This window comes from Lissotriton helveticus, chromosome 8 (assembly GCF_964261635.1).
Source record: "Lissotriton helveticus chromosome 8, aLisHel1.1, whole genome shotgun sequence".
Classification (NCBI taxonomy): domain Eukaryota; kingdom Metazoa; phylum Chordata; class Amphibia; order Caudata; family Salamandridae; genus Lissotriton; species Lissotriton helveticus.
In genome coordinates this window covers 1,446,013,160-1,446,029,116 of record NC_136069.1, presented here as the reverse complement: position 1 = coordinate 1,446,029,116, position 15,957 = coordinate 1,446,013,160, and the positions used below count along the sequence as shown (strand labels likewise).

Genomic DNA, 15,957 nt, shown 5'->3' with positions numbered 1-15,957 from the left:
AAGTAACAAATTCATAAATAAATATAATTAATAGAAATATTATTACCAATTAAATTTAATTTCCAATACCAATTACTTTTATTTACCAATTAAATTTTATTTAATGTACAATTATTAATTAATTAACAATTTAAATTAATTAACATACTTAATTAATTATTATTAAATTACTTCCCACCCTATCCCCCTATAAACTCACAACCCACTACAGAAAATAATTTACTAAATAATAATTATTTATCAAGTAAATATTTTTAATTAATTACCAATTATATTTTAATTAATAATTACAAATTAGTAATTAATTAACAATTATTATTAATTTACATAATTCATTAATTATAATTAAATTACTTCCCACCCTATTCCCCTACAAACCCACAACCCGCTACAAAAAATAATTTAGTAGAAAATAATGATTTATCAATTATTCAATTATAATTAATTACCAATTAAGTTTTAATTATTTACCAATTAATAATTAATTAACAATTATAATTATTTTACATAATTAATTAATTATATTTAAATTACTTCCCACCCTATTCCCCTATAAACCCACAACCCGCTACAGAAAATATTTTACGAAAAATGTATTATTGATCAATTATTATTAATTACCAATTATATTTTAATTAATTAACAATTAATAATTAATTAACAATTACAATTATATTACAGATTTAATTAATTATAATTAAATTACTTCCCACCCTATTCCCCTATAAACCCACAACCCGCTACAGATTTATATTACACAATTATTACAAATTATTAAAAACTTACCTTATTTTCGATATTTTTGTTGTCTATATTCTATCTAGTCGATATTATGTCTAGTCTATATTTTTGATTCGATATTTTGGCTATTAATATCGATAGTACTCGATATTTTTGTAGTCTATATTATGTCTGGTCGATATTTTGTCTAGTCTATATTTTTACCTCGATATTATGTCCAGTCGATATTTTTGCATCGATATTATGTCTGTTTACCCTACTACCCACCAATGCATTTCATTTTCACTGTGGTTTTTGGCGGAGTAGTGGTCCACGAGTGGGGCATTTTCAGTATTGCAACGGATCCTGGACTGATGTTAAAGGATTCGTTTCTTTATAGGTTGTGTGGTTTTCCCAAAATATTTCAGGCCACACGGACATTCAATGCAATACACAACGTTGGTTGTGTTGCAATTGGGGAAAGTTTTAAGGCTAACTGTTTGTTATTCAAAATGAATTGCTTTATATTGCTAGTAGTGGTACAAGCTGTGCAATGGTTGCATTTGTAGTGACCATATAGTGGGCTCAGTTGTCTCATTGTCCACGAGGTTGGTTTCTTTATTTCTGTATGCGTGTACCAATCTATCTCTCAGGTTCCTACCTCTTCTGAAGGCGAACAAACGTTTGTCAACTAATTCGGGAAGATCTGAGAGAAGGGACCATTTTTTAGAGATTAGATTTTTGATGGAATTACTGAAGGTACCAAAAGCTGGTTTGTGTGTAACAATGAAGGAACAACGTTGGATCTGTCTTGCAGATTCGGTTAAATTCGGTTTGAACTCCAGCACAGAATGGCATGCTCTTGCATGCCTTAAATAAGTGGATAAAATTAGTTCTCTATACTATGGAGTTAGTAGATACATAGATGACTCTTTATCATGTTTGTTATCTCTGATTTTTTATTCTATGTTTAGACTCATTAAGTTTTGTTCATTTGTTTAGTATGAGGCTGTATGCTAAACATGCAAATGTTTTATGTAGCTCCATACACCACAACATGTTTGTCAATTGAAATTTTTCAGATAAATAGTCTGTTGAATTATTTTTGATACATACGGTTTTTTATCTTTCCTGAATAATAAGCCACAGTGTCACCCACAACTATTTAGTAACAGTTCCGCTTCGAGAGTTAATGCTGATTCATTATTTTACAAGTACATCTTTTTCGGTCCCGAAAATACCCGCAAGATGGCGGCCGTAGTGTTGGTCACGATAAGCAGTCCCTCCTTTATTACATTTTTGAGTGTTATTGGATTAGGATAGCTTCCTCACTTAAGATGGCGGACTCATATCTGTAGTCTTACTGTTTCTGTGAGTCCCATTTTTATGTCGCCTTCGGTATGAATCCCTCCCCTATGGCGCCTTTACTTTCACCAATTATCGGCACTGCTGGCTATAAATAAGATAGGCACATGCAGCGTTCAACATTTTTTAGTCATTTAATGACCGTACTCGCCGATGGTTTAACGCTGCCTTATTCACGGTGATTTTCAAGTAAGTTATTGCTTGCGCTCTGCTGGGCTCCGCTACTCTCTATTAATTGGTTGCAGATAGGAGGGTTGTGGTTCTGCTGAGTAACTTACTTTAGGGTACCTGTATCCTGGCATTGTTTTTGTCCATCAGTAACTGTTTAAATGTAGCGTTCGGTCTCAACTTATATTCACATTCCTCATAGAGTTAGTTCTATTTAGAGCATGATGTTTCAACCATCGCTATCTGGAGACTATGGTGGTGCCTGACTGCGCATTACCGTCTTTTGGCTATTATGCTCTGACATTTGACTTATTGCTTTAGTTGCTTGAGCCACGTATCAGTATGTTGCGGTAGTTGACAGATATACATTTCTTAAGTAACAATAGACTCTAGTGTTTATGATAGAACTGATGCTAGTTGTGTTTTTATGGTGCACCACCCAACATTCTGATAGGGTGTTGATCTATTTTCCATGCAGGTAACATTGCCTCATCTAATTGAAGCGCTTTAAAGAGTCCCATAACGACGTGGAGAATTTTACAATTAGGAGTCCAATCTCTTTACCCTCAATTGATAAATAACAGGTAATCGCAGTATCAGTGTTTTTCTTAAGCTTGGCATTAAGTTGATATATAGCAAGAACCTTAGGTATATGTATTTACCACCCTACACAGGTTATTCTGATTCAGCCAATTTTAAACGGTATCCACATTCCTGAAACGAACCTGCGACTCAAACCTTCAATTTCTTCAGTTACAGGTGAACTTCGTACCATTTCATAGGATTACGCTACGTTTTCTGTATCAAATAACCAAGAACCACACTGTATTCTCGATTTGATTGAGTGTTATATGGCTTTAGTCCTACATTCATTAATAACCATGTTGCTCATTAAATCTAATCTAGGGTTGTAAAGTACTAGCCCTACACCCTAGGAAGTTTAGCGCCACAAGAAGCTAGCTCTGTCCGCGATTTCAAATGACAAACATGTTTAAGGTGTCACAATACCACAGTTGTTCTTTAGGAGCTTTTGATAATGTTGTTTCATTAATTCAACAGAAGTCTTTTTTGAAAAATGTTAACGACTTATGTGATCAGTAGATTGTTCAGATAAGAACAACAATGTATACATATATCTCATTTGAGTCATGTGATGTTTTGAGTTTTACCTGCATCCTTTGATATTTGAATACAACTATCAATTGAATTTTTTTTAAATAGTGCAATTAGTTACTAGGCAGTACCAGGAAGGGGTGACATGCTTAGTATAACTTTATAATAACAGATTTTTCTGTTACACTGAGTTTTAAGATATCTTTTAATAGACTGAATATGGATTCTTTTTATGTTTATTAAGTTTGTAATATGTTTTGTTAGTAATGTCAATCTATTGTTTTAAATTAGGGGGTTGTCCCAGCAACAAACTATTATTGTCCTGATGATGGTCTTCTTGACGACTGCACAATAGACTGAAACGTCGACACTTCCATCATCTCCAGAAGCGTTGCGCTTGCACCAACATACGACCATTATTAATTATATAATTTGATTGTCTGTGATATCTACCAGGAGTTGATGTTTCTGTTGTGAACTAATGAGTTGATGTAATCTGTATCTCTGTTCATAACTCTTCTTGCTTAATTTACTTTTTGTGTATCTCCCCATAAGATGTTTTGACACTCAACATAAAATAATTTTTTGCATTTAATTTACTTCTTCCGTGCTTCTTTTCCTTCCATTTTTTGCTTGATATGTTCTAGCTTGCTAGTGTGAGATCAAATTTGATTCACTGGAGGACGATACATTTGTACTACTCCCAATTGTAATCTACTGTTGTTTTCAATTAAGTCCCTTGCAGCACACACTGGAGTTAAGCTAGCATGTCTGATGAGGGGTGATGCCCCAAAATCGGTCACAGGATGCTTGTTTCCAGACCAGGGAGGACCTGGCCTGGCAGTTCGGGCTGGACTGTTCCTATGTGGAACAGGGTCAAGATTGATTTGCATATGGCTGGGTCTGAACTGGGAAGGCATTGGAAGCAAAACAACGATGGATTTAGGCCGCGATCTCTGTACTGGGGTGAATGTTTGACATTGTGCAGCATTCTGTCCATCAATTGTTCTTTTACATTTGTCACCTCGAGTGGGACAGGTATGCCCAGACGTGGGTGTTGTGCTCTCCATGCCAGGGGAGCCAAGCTAGCCTGACTGATAAGGGGTGAGGCCCCGAAACCGGTCCCAGCATCTTGTTTCCAGACCTGGAGGACCTGGCCTGACAGTTTGGGCTGGACTGTTCCCATGGGGAACAGGTTTAGGACTGATTTGCATATGGCTCGGTCTGAACTGGAAAGGCATGGGGTGTAATAAAAACGATGGTATAGGGCAAGATCTCTGTACTGAGGTAAATGTTTGACATTGTTTAGCATTCTGTCCATCAATTGTTCTTTTTGCATTTGTCACCCCGAGTGGGACATTTATGCCTGATAAGGAGTGATGCCCCGAAACTGGTCCTAGTTTGCTTGTTTCCAGACCCAGGAGAACCTGGTCTGGCAGTTTGGGCTTGACTGTTCCCATGGGGAACAGTTTTAATACTTATTTGCATACGGCTGGGTCCGAATTGGAAAGGCATGGGGAGTTAAAAAACAATGGTATAGGCCCGGATCTCTGTACTGAGGTAAATGTTTGACATTGTTCAACATTATGTCAATCAATTGTTCATTTTGCATTTGTGACTCTGAGTGGGACAGGTATGCCCAACATGGGTCCCGTGTGCTCCATGCCACTGGAGTCAAGCTAGCCGGGCTGATGTCCCAAAAGTGGTCCCAGTATGCTTGTTTCCAGACCAGGGAAGACCTGGCCTGGCAGGTCGGGCTGGACTGTTCACATGAGGAACACGGTCAAGACTGATTTGCATATGGCTGGGTCTGAACTGGAAAGGCATGGGGAGCAATGAAAATTATGGATTTATGCCCAGATCTCTGTATTGAGGTGAATGTTTGACATTGTTGCTGTATACTCCCCATCAATTATTCTTTTTGCATTGGTCACCCCGAGTGGGACAGGTATGACCAGACGTGGGTACGGTGCTCTCCATGCCACTGGAGTCAAGCTAGCCTGGCTGATGAGCGGTGATGCCCCGAAACAGGTCCCAGGATGCTTGTTTCCAGACCGGGGAGGACCTGGCCTGGCAGTTTGGGCTGGACTGTTCCCATGGGGAACAGGGTCAAGAATGATTTGCATTTGGCTGGGTCTGAATTGTAAATGGAATGTGAAGCAGACAAACAATGGATTTAGGCCCAGATCTCTGTACTGGGGTGACTGTTTAACATTGTGCAGTATTCTGCCCATCAATTGTTATTTTTGCATATGTAACCCCGAGTGGGACGGGCATGCCGAGACTTGGGTCCGGTGCTCTCCATGCAACTGGAGTCAAGCTAGCCTGGCTGATGAGGGGTTATGCCCCGAAATTGGTCCCAGGATGTGCTTGTTGCCAGATCAGAGAGCACCTGGACTGGCAGTTCGGGCTGGACTGTTCCCATGGGGAACAGGGTCGAGACTGATTTGCATGTGGCTGGGTCTGAACTGGGAAGGCATTGGGTGTTAAACAACGATGGATTTAGGCCCAGAACTCTGTACTGGTGTGAATGTTTGACATTGTGCAGTATTCTGTCCATCAATTGTTCTTTTTGCATATGTCACCCCGAGTGGGACGGGCATGCCCAGACATGGGTCCATGCCACTGGAGTCAAGCTAGCCTGGCTGATATGGGGTGATGCCCCGAAACCAGTCCCAGGAAGCTTGTTTCCATACCAGGGAGGACCTAGCCTGGCAGTTTTGGCTGGACTATTCCCATGGGGAACATTTTGAATACTTATTTGCATATGGATGGGTCTGAACTGGCATGGGGCATGGGGAACAAAAAACTATGAAGTTAGGCCCGGATCTCTATACTGGGGGGAATGCTTGACATTGTGCAGCATTCTGTCCATCTATTGTTTTATTTGCAGAGACTACCCCAACAGCTGGTCCCAGGTTGCTTGTTTCCAGACCGGGGAGGACCTGCCCTGGCATTCTTTCTAGCAATTGTTCTTTTTGCATATGTCACCCCGAGTGGGACGGTATGCCCAGACGTGGGTCTGGTGCTCTTCATGCCACTAGAAACAAGCTAGCCTGGCTGATGAGTGGGGGTGCCCCGAAACCGGTCCCAGGATGCTTGTTTCCAGACCAGGAAGGACCTGGCCTGGCAGTTCAGGCTGGACTGTTCCCATGGGTAACATGGTCAAGACTGATTTACATATGACTGGGTCTGATCTGGAAAGACATGGGGAACAAAAAAACTATGTTAGGCCCAGATCCCTGTACTAGGGTGAATGTTTGATATTGTGTAGCATTCTGTCCAGCAATTTGTCTTTTTGCAGAGACTACCCCAACAGCCAGTAGAAAGTCTATCATGTTCAAAGCGAAACCAACATGATGATGATGCTGAGTCCTACTAGGCTCTGCAGACTAAATAGAGGTGCATTGATTTGGTAAATGATGCTGAGTGTGTTTGTGCTGGCTCAAATGTGAAACTCCTCTTATGTCGTTGTGGTTGAGGGACACTGTTGCTTGTGAGGCAGACTTGTGTTGTGATGCCACATCATCTTCATCATCACGTGATTAGAGCTGGGTGTCAAACTCCACTCCACCAGCAGAGTTTTGGGAGTTTTGCAAACTCCGCGTTCAGTTGAGAACACGAAGTTCAGGCAAAAAACATTGATTCTGCGGCAGAGCGGCGGTAGACCCTGAACTCACACCCAATAAAGAGTAGAAAATAAAGACTTACCTGCTCTGGCATTTCCAGGCTGTCCTTGCTGGTCACAAACCATAGTTTGTATGACTTGGGAGGATGGCAGATGGCGAGGAGACCACAGCAAGGAGGAGGCAGTCCGGAGTCATCAGAGAAGGTAAGCCTTTATTTCCAACTTTTTAAATTTGTATTGTAGGTGGAGGGGGGCAGAGCAGAGGGGAGCGGAGTTCCTAAGAGGTTTTTTTCAACTCCGTGGAACTCCACATAGTGACACTCCACCAACTCTGCCCACCCTTCCATGTGATGCATGCACTGGATTAATTGTTATGCGGACAGTAGTGAGGTTGATCAGCTCGACCGTGCAGCTACCTCTCTGTGATTGGTTGTAAATTGGTCTAACTTCTCAGTCAATTGATCTGCCATGAGTGATAAAATGAATGATTGCAGCAGACTATGCTCTTGCTTTGCTTCTGAGTCTTGGTAGGTGGTACACTCCTCATGAAGCTTACCTGTTGCCCTTCTCCATGACTCTACAATATCAATTTTAATATACAATTTGCAGGCCTCTTCTACTCCTGCACAAAAGGTGAAAGATCCATACAATTCCTGCTTACCTTACCGAACGGGTTCAGACAGCCACCCAAGATGGACATCCCAAAAAGAATGCAGATGCACTGCCCAATTTGGCAAAACAATACCATTTTTCTTTTAAAAATTGTAATTTGTAAACCTGTGTGGGTTCCCTATTTACAGAGGGAGCCGAACTGCACAAAATCTGGTCAGGTCTGTTCAGTAAACATTAGTAGGGGCATTGACCTACCCTTTGACACCGTTTTTTTTCTTTCAGTAGAATCCCCATCTAAATTACCCCTTGAGTATTCCCTCCTGGGATCCCAACTTTGGTAGTGCAACAACCCATTTTCAAGACGTCGAGTAACCAAACCAACACCCTTCCTATCTCTCCTCTATTTGTATTCTTTCAGTTATCCAGATGTTTTTGTCAATGTTCAGTCTCAAGTGGACGGTTGGATGCACATTGCTCTTGTACACACTATCCAGGTACTTACCACTCCGTACAGACACTCAGCACACTCTGACTGCACTTCTTATGTTTTCCCTACTGCGTAACTTGTATTTTTGAAACATAGGTACAGAGCATTTAGATATATTAACAATTGGTTTCTCTTGGGCTGAAGAACTGTTTGCAAGCATTTTATTGAACTGTCTTACTATTTTTTCTTTTTCTTCCACAATGGATTGTTATGATGTGCTGCTCATTGACCTCATGAATATGAGATTGTTTTGTATTGTTTGAATTTGTCACACCTTTCTCCAAATCCCCTTTCCCATCCATCCCTAACCCTCTTCCCCCGGCTGTGTGATTTATTGAAGTGTGACTTCAATACACCATAAATGGATCACACACTTGTTGGGGCGGATTTGGTGAAAATGACACTAACTCACTGCATTTCTTCTATTAGCTGAGCAATAGCCTACACCCACACAAAAAATTGATTTGATTAGAAATAGAGAACATCATTAGTCAACATCATTGTTTAGACCTTGTGTTGCGTAAACACGCAACCTAGTAAAATCCACTGCTGTCTCCGAGTCCACCTCTCCTCTTGACTTAAGGATGTTGTAACTTTAGTGTCGAATGAAATACTAGCTCCCCATTGCTCTGAAGAAGTTACTATTGCAAGGGTCTGTTATTATGTCAGGTATTATTTTCTTTATTGTGTCATGGTAGTAGCAGCTTTTTCTCACTCTTTGTAAAACTATGATGATATATAACCACAAACTCTGTTTTTCTTTCAATTTAGTTGCATGTGATGGATAATCCTTTTGATTACACCTACAGTTGGAGGTCACCTAGGTGGCAGTCAGTCCTCGCTTGCTTTGATTCCTTTCCTGTTAGCACACTATCCTGCTACTTCTACCACACCATTAAGAAGGCACCTTGGAAAACAATTCAGGTGAGAGGACTGTGAAGTGATGTGAACTAGTTTAGTTAGTAAGTAATAACTTCTACTGCAGATAGTACTAGTTTGACTTTCCTTGTTTATCTAGGTTGTTGTAGCAATATAGGCAATAACAGCTTACCCTACCCCCTAATGTTCAATGAAGAATGCAGTTACAGAGGGTAGCAGGACATGACTATAGCTAACTATAATACCTAGTATACTATACACTAGAGCTGCGTGGTAAACTCCCCTCTGCTGGAGAGGTTTGCAAAGTTTTGGCACCCTGCTTGGATCATGGAGCAGAGTTTACTGGTGCATGTCGGTGTAATGTAATGTAATGTAATGTAATGTAATGTATGTATACTTGTAAAGCGCACTGTTACCTCGTTACGTGGTGTCCTGGCGCTGTATACCGCTGGGGAACCCGTCCTGGCTTTCCCTGTGAGAGGGCACCCCCAAGGTGAAGCCAGGCATCCCGGCGCTGCTAGGGCCACCATTGTGGAGATTAAGCAAGCTATTGCCCAGAGTTGCAGAGTGGGACCCATGGTTAGCGAAGGCACCTAGGCGAGAATTATCGAGTCCGCGGACATTGACCCAAGACCCTGCCGCGTCGGGAATTGAACCCTGGTCCCGGGCCGACCTCTGCTTCAGGGTCTGCCGCTTCTAACCAGTGAGCCACACTTCACCCCATTAATTTGTTTTACTTTGTTTCTGATTTGCATTCCAGTCAATCACCTCGGTTAAGCCACCACTGGGCAAGCAACTCCACACTGTCACCAAGGAGCACACCTAGTGTCATGCGCTGTGCTGGTTCGACGTCAGGGCTCACCACTGTCCTTGCTGGTGACTTCGTGCTTCCTGGCATGAGGCGGACACAGGTTTTCTGGGCACCAACAGCAAGCCAGGACGACATTGCTTTCGGTAGCCTCTCGCTGCTTTCTCGCGCTGTGCCCGATTTTGCTTTACATTGGCATCTTACATTTTTGTACTTTATTTCCACCTGGTTCTTTTTATTTTACTTTTCTTTGACTTTGGGTCAAACCCCGGCCTCTGGACCAGTATCTGAGTATTAGAATAAAGTTGTTTCAGATGTACTGATGATGTCCAGGATTCTTTTTATGAGTGGAGAACCCCCCCCCCCCCAACATCATGAGGTATTGTCTCTATAATTGGGAGAAGATAACATTGGACCAGCCATATAAATGACTGTTCCCAGGACAACTGTCAAATGAAGGTGCCATAACATATGGGAAACTTTGGTTACAGATGTCTGTTTCAAAGTTTCTTTTTATGAGAGATGAACCCCCCAACCTCATGAGGTATTGTCTCTATAATTGGGAGAAGATAACGTTGGACCAGCCATAAAAAACTGTTCTCAAGACAATTGTCAACTTAAGGTGCTATAACATGTAGAGAACATTGGTTACAGTGAGGTTCTGTAAATTATGAATTCGTTCGTGCTCAGCCTCCATTTTGCAGTCGCCGCCATTTTTGTTGCCCTCACTCAGGCAGCGCGGCGAACGCGATGTTTTTGTCGTTTCTGCATTTACGTGTCAGGTGGCTTCTTTGCCTGTGTTTACTAACAAGTGTCAGGGTCTGGCCGAGTACACTAATTCCTGTCTGAGCTGATTAATCCCCGTCCGGACTATTTAGTTGGTTCACACCATTCTTTCCTCCAAGTTATCTTATCTGCTGTCTTTCGCAACATGTCTCATGCATTCTCCTGTTTCACGACCGTCCTTCCACAACATGCAGCTGTGTTTTCTCTACTTGTAAATTGAATTGTGTAGATTCCCTTGTAATTTACTCAAGGGGTCGAGTGACAAACATAACCGGTAAACTTGAGTTGTTTTAGACTTAAAGCATTGTTTATAACGTTTGCCCATGTCTCATGCTCTTGTGTGATTGCATTTTGCATTGTATTGTACCGTATATAAACCTGTGCGCCACAGAGTTAAGTGGCAGTCTCTTTTGAACCTCATTTTACCAACGACTTCTAAGACCACTGTACTAGCTGCAGCTAATAAATACTATCTTCTACGTCAGATGAAGAGTCCGTGTCTCTGTTTCTGACAAGGCAGGTGAATCCAGGGGATTTCAGGCGTACCCTGTGCCGCCGAGCCTTAAGGCTACGGTTCTCCAACTGGCGCCCAACGCGGGGCGACTTCAATGGTAGCAGTTGAGCCCGAGGGTCGTGAGGAGCCCCGCAAGAAAATTCCGGAGGAAGCGCACCACGTGATCGACCCCTGTATGTTGGAAGTGGACCGAAGGTCTTTTACAGCACGTCTACTCCTCTCCGATGGCTGCTGACGACTGCTGCCCTGACTGTCGCCCTGCCTTGGACCCTTCTGATGATGTTTGGTAAAGCGAGACGATAGTCGGACCTTCGCTGGTGTAGGACGATCCTTAGTTAAGTATTTGGTGGGTCGCTCCCACAAAACTTTGTTTTTTTTGGTTTTTGGGTTTTTATTCAGGTATTGCAATACCCGAAGCCAACGGGTAAGTACGTTTGTACTGTTTCAATGATTTACACCCCTTGTTGTTTGTGAGCAGTCTAGAAAAGTAACGATGCCTGGACTGAGTACGTTCAAAAGAATTTGTTGTTTAGGTTGTACGAGGGATTCCCAGTTGGAGGAATCATGTCCGATCCCTCCAGGTGGAACTCCCACTTATGAGATCTATTCGAAACATGGTATTGGTCCCATTACCTTTAACGAGACATGAGTCCGATACACGAAAAATAGTGGAGTTTTGAGATGGCCCCAAAATGGTAGTTTTGATCCCGCCATACTAGATAATTTGGAAACGATTCTGTTTAGAAGAAAAGCCCGGCCGGCAATGTTTGACTCTTTTCGCCTTTGGCGTAAGGAAGTCAAACAGAAGGAAATTAAGCAAGCAAAAAAGGATAAGAAAGCGCAAAACATGTCAATTATAGAGGCTGCTCAGTAGTTTAAAAATAATGAAGTAGACGGTGCGAATGAGATACTAGAGAGACAACATCGCATGGCGATAGATAGATGCTATCCGATGCACTCTACTTCCTCGTCAGATAAAAGTAAGGAATTGGGAGAAGATTCCCTAATGTCTTGTTTATTGAATTCACCTCCGCCCTATGCCCAAAATCCTACTGCATCTCTGTTACCCCCTCCTATTGCTCAACCAATGGTTGCTCAATTGCCGATTGTTCAGCAACCGGCTCAGCCTATTAATGCTTCCTTGCCTGCCTCTGCTATGTCTTTACAGCCTGTAATTCAGCCCCCACCTCCTCTCCAATCCCCCGCTCTTGTTCCTCAGTCGGCTACGTTCCAGTCCCCGTTGCCTTCTATGTCTGTAAGGCCTCCTGTTCTCTCAAGGGATTCCCCTACCTCACACAGGAGACTAGCGGACGCTGTTTCGAATTTCTTTTCTCCTCTTCTTGGGTCTTTGAACCTGTCTCCAGCTTTCTCTAGACAACAATCTCGTTGTCAACTTCCTCTCACGGATGAGAAAGTAGTTTTAGGTTCCCTAGCTCGTAAATGGATTGAGAATGGACTAGAATATAGTACTGGGGACATTATGAGTTCCTTTCATCAATGGGCAGAGCCCACACAAAGATATGTTTTTAATGTCATGTGTCAGACTCTTATCAAAGGTTGGGAAGATATGGAGTTGGATACAGTTCCTTCGGAGTTACTGAAATTACAAGCTGATTTTGATAAAGGTTTTATTGTAGGACCACGAGTTGAAGAGGCGGTGAATAAACTCATTGCGTTCCGAACCATGTTTTTGTCCTTGTCCTTTTCCGAGACTGATCCTGCCAAAAACAAAGGCATTAAGAGTTATCCGATGCGTGAAGTTCCTCCAGAATGGAGGGAAGCGGTGAATGGTCCGCCTCCTGTCCCTGCTCATTTCCTGTGTATATGGGTTCACGAAACCTGGAAAAGGTCTGAAGTATTGGCGCTTAATCAAACTCTTCCGGACCCTCGTAAAAATCCGGCTGGATATTACAAGGAATTGTCTCAAACAGTTGAGGCCTGTAGTATTAATTTGGCCGATATTGATATGTTATTTGGAAATGTTGTTCCGCAAGCATTATGGGCACGGATTCGTAGGGAGAATCATGTTGGTGAATTAGGTGGTGATTGGGCTGCTATTAGAGCCGCTGACGCAAATCAAGTGGGTGGTGCGAAGCCTGAGGATATGATTATGGCCCTACCAGGCAGAATAATCGAATTGATGAAAACTATGATGCCCGCGGTGCAAGTTAATTGGGATAAGCTGGCTGCATGCAAGCAAAAGAAAGACGAAAGCGTCTCGGATTTCTTCACTCGTTTTGAAGAGACGTTTATTGATCATAGTGGTCAGGATTTGAGTGTAGAGGGTGGTCAGCGGTTGTTTGTGGATAAGTTTGTATACAACTTGCTTCCCGAATTGTCAATTAAACTAAAGAGTTCTGTAAGTGCATGGGCTGTCTCTTCCCCTGCTAAAATACTGGCTACTGCACAGTATTATAAGAATAGAGATAAGGAGGAGAAGGAGAAACAAGAGAAGAAAAATAAAGATTTGAAAACGAAGGTTCTTTTACAGCAAGCTTATCCTCCGCGTTCTGCACAACCTCAGTTTTCTCAACCCCCACAGTTTCAGAAAGTGCTCCAGAAACCTGAGTACTTCGCACCACATCTTTCGTTGGGTCCTAATCAATGTGCATATTGTAGGGAAGAGGGACATTTCAAGAATAGTTGTCTGGTTTTATACAGCGTAATAATGGGATGTCTGCTCCACGGGGTCGTGGTACTTTACAGACAGGATCTAGAGGTAGAGGACGAGGTGTGTCCTCTCAGGAGCAGCGTTCTTTTCCTCCATCTTCTACGAATTACTTTGATCAGCAGAGAGTTCAGCCTACGCAGTATTATAATGACGATTATTGTGAAGAAAGGGCTTACGATTTTCAGATCGAATAGGACAGCCATGGACGAAGTGAGGGAGTTGTGTCGATTCCAGTAGATCAAAATGGGCCATATGTCACTATCAATACTGTGGGTGTTTCAGAACCGTTTCTTTTGGATACTGGTGCGATGAGAAGTTATATTATGCATACTAAACTCCCTGGGGCACCTTTGTCAGGCTTAATAAATACTTCGGTAGGATTTTCTGGCGCCCCAGTCCATAATCCGGTTTCTTGTCCCTTGCCCGTTTCGATTGGTCCCTATCATTTGAATGCTCCACTTATTCTGACAACTGGTTGCGGCGAGAACCTGCTGGGTCTGAATTTATTGAAAAGACTACATGCAACATTGTATTGTTCCCCTTCTGGTGTGCATCTTACATTGGGGAAGAAACTGACGTTTTCCATGTATTTGTCTCGAGACCAGTTCCCACCTGAGTTTCTTTCTCTTCCTGAAAGTCTTTGGGCTACAGGCCCGAATGACGTGGGTTGTCTTGCGATCCCAACGTATGTTGTCACAGTTAAAGAGAATGTGAGAATGCCACGCATTCCCCAATGCCGTATCTCTACTGATGGAGAGTGAGCACTGTTGGCTATTGTCGATGATTTTATTCAGAAGGGTGTGGTTGAAGAAACGAGAGGCAATGTTTGTAACAGCCCTGTTCTTCCGATCCTTAAGAGAACGCATCCTTCACAGCCTCATGTTTATCGATTTGTTATTGACCTTAGAGAGGTCAACAAAATTGTTGTGCCACAGTTTCCTGTTGTTCCGGACATTACAGCTTTGTTGACGATGATTACTCCTTCGGCAACTTGGTTTTCAGTCATAGACCTTAAGAACGCTTTCTTCAGCATTCCTATTGCTGAAGAAAGTAGGGACATCTTTGGTTTTTCTTTAGGTGACTGAAGTTTTAGATTTAAAAGAGCACCTCAAGGCTATTGTGAAAGTCCCTCTATTTATAGCAAGGCTCTTAAGTCACAACTTGATGCATTCTCTTTGCCTCCCGGTGCTACGCTTATTCAGTATGTGGATGATTTGCTGGTGGCTGCTGATACGGAAGATGTGTGTAAGAATGTGACTGTTGCGTTGTTGCATCATTTGTCTGCTCTACATCATAAGCTGCAATATGCCCGCCAAAAGGTTACCTATTTAGGTCATCTCTTGTTTTATTTATTTATTTAGGAGATTTATAAAGCGCACCTATCACCTTACAGGCATCCTGGCGCTGAAGCTCCACAAAGGTGGCGACCAGAGGATGTGACAGAAAGGTCCCAACAGGATTAAACCTTCGGAAACAGCCAGGTTTTAACACGTTTCCTAAAGAGAAGTTCCTCCGTTTGACGAATCTCCAAGGGCAGACTGTTCCAGAGTTTGGCGGCAGCGACTCCAAAAGATCTACCCCCAGCCCTAGCTTTCTTAAATCTGGGTACTCTCACCAAACTTGCAGTTGCTGAGCGAAGTGCTCTAGTTGGGGTGTACCAAACAAATTTTGCTTGCAGAGAGCTAGGCCCGAGCCCATGAAGGGCTTTGAAAACCAGGCAAAGGGATTTAAAGGAGATTCTCTGCCTAAGCGGGAGCCAATGGAGTTGAGCCAACGCCGCTGAGGCAGAGGATCTTCTAGGCCAGCCAAGAGCCAGCTTGGCGGCAGCGGACTGGATTATTTGAAATCTGTCTAACAACAGACTCGGTGACTCAAGCAGGAGGGCATTACAATAGTCGAGTCTGCTCAAAAGGGTGGACATGACTACCAAAGCCCGGGCCTGTAAGGGAAGTAGCGGTAGGATCTTTCGAAGGGACCTAATGAGGGCAAAACAGCAGGACACTGTTTTTGCCACCTGAGCTTCCATGCTCAACTTATTGTCCAGCATAACGCCCAAATTGCGAACAGTAGGGACCAGTTGAGTTTTTATGGATGTTTCTGGAGTCCAGAAATTATCCGGAAAAGGGCGAGGAATCCGATTTCCAGCACAGAACAGCACCTCAGTCTTGCTAGCGTTGAACTGCAGTGAGTTGTTATGTAGCCAGCC

The 15,957-nt window shown here is 42.6% G+C and overlaps 1 long non-coding RNA gene across 2 annotated transcripts in view; it reads left to right on the top strand.

Moving 5' to 3' along the window:
* The first annotated feature begins 2,156 nt into the window (after positions 1 to 2,156).
* LOC144772001 (uncharacterized) overlaps positions 2,157 to 15,957 on the top strand; it is a 42,701-nt gene continuing 28,900 nt past the window's right edge. Inside the window, exons 1-4 of one of the 2 annotated variants that reach the window (XR_013599588.1) lie at positions 2,157 to 2,274; positions 2,732 to 2,837; positions 2,928 to 3,012; positions 8,865 to 9,017. This is a non-coding gene — a long non-coding RNA (uncharacterized LOC144772001). Of the gene's footprint in view, positions 2,275 to 2,731; positions 2,838 to 2,927; positions 3,013 to 3,657; positions 3,926 to 8,864; positions 9,018 to 15,957 lie in introns of those variants that run through there. The other variant, XR_013599587.1, reaches the window with a different exon arrangement.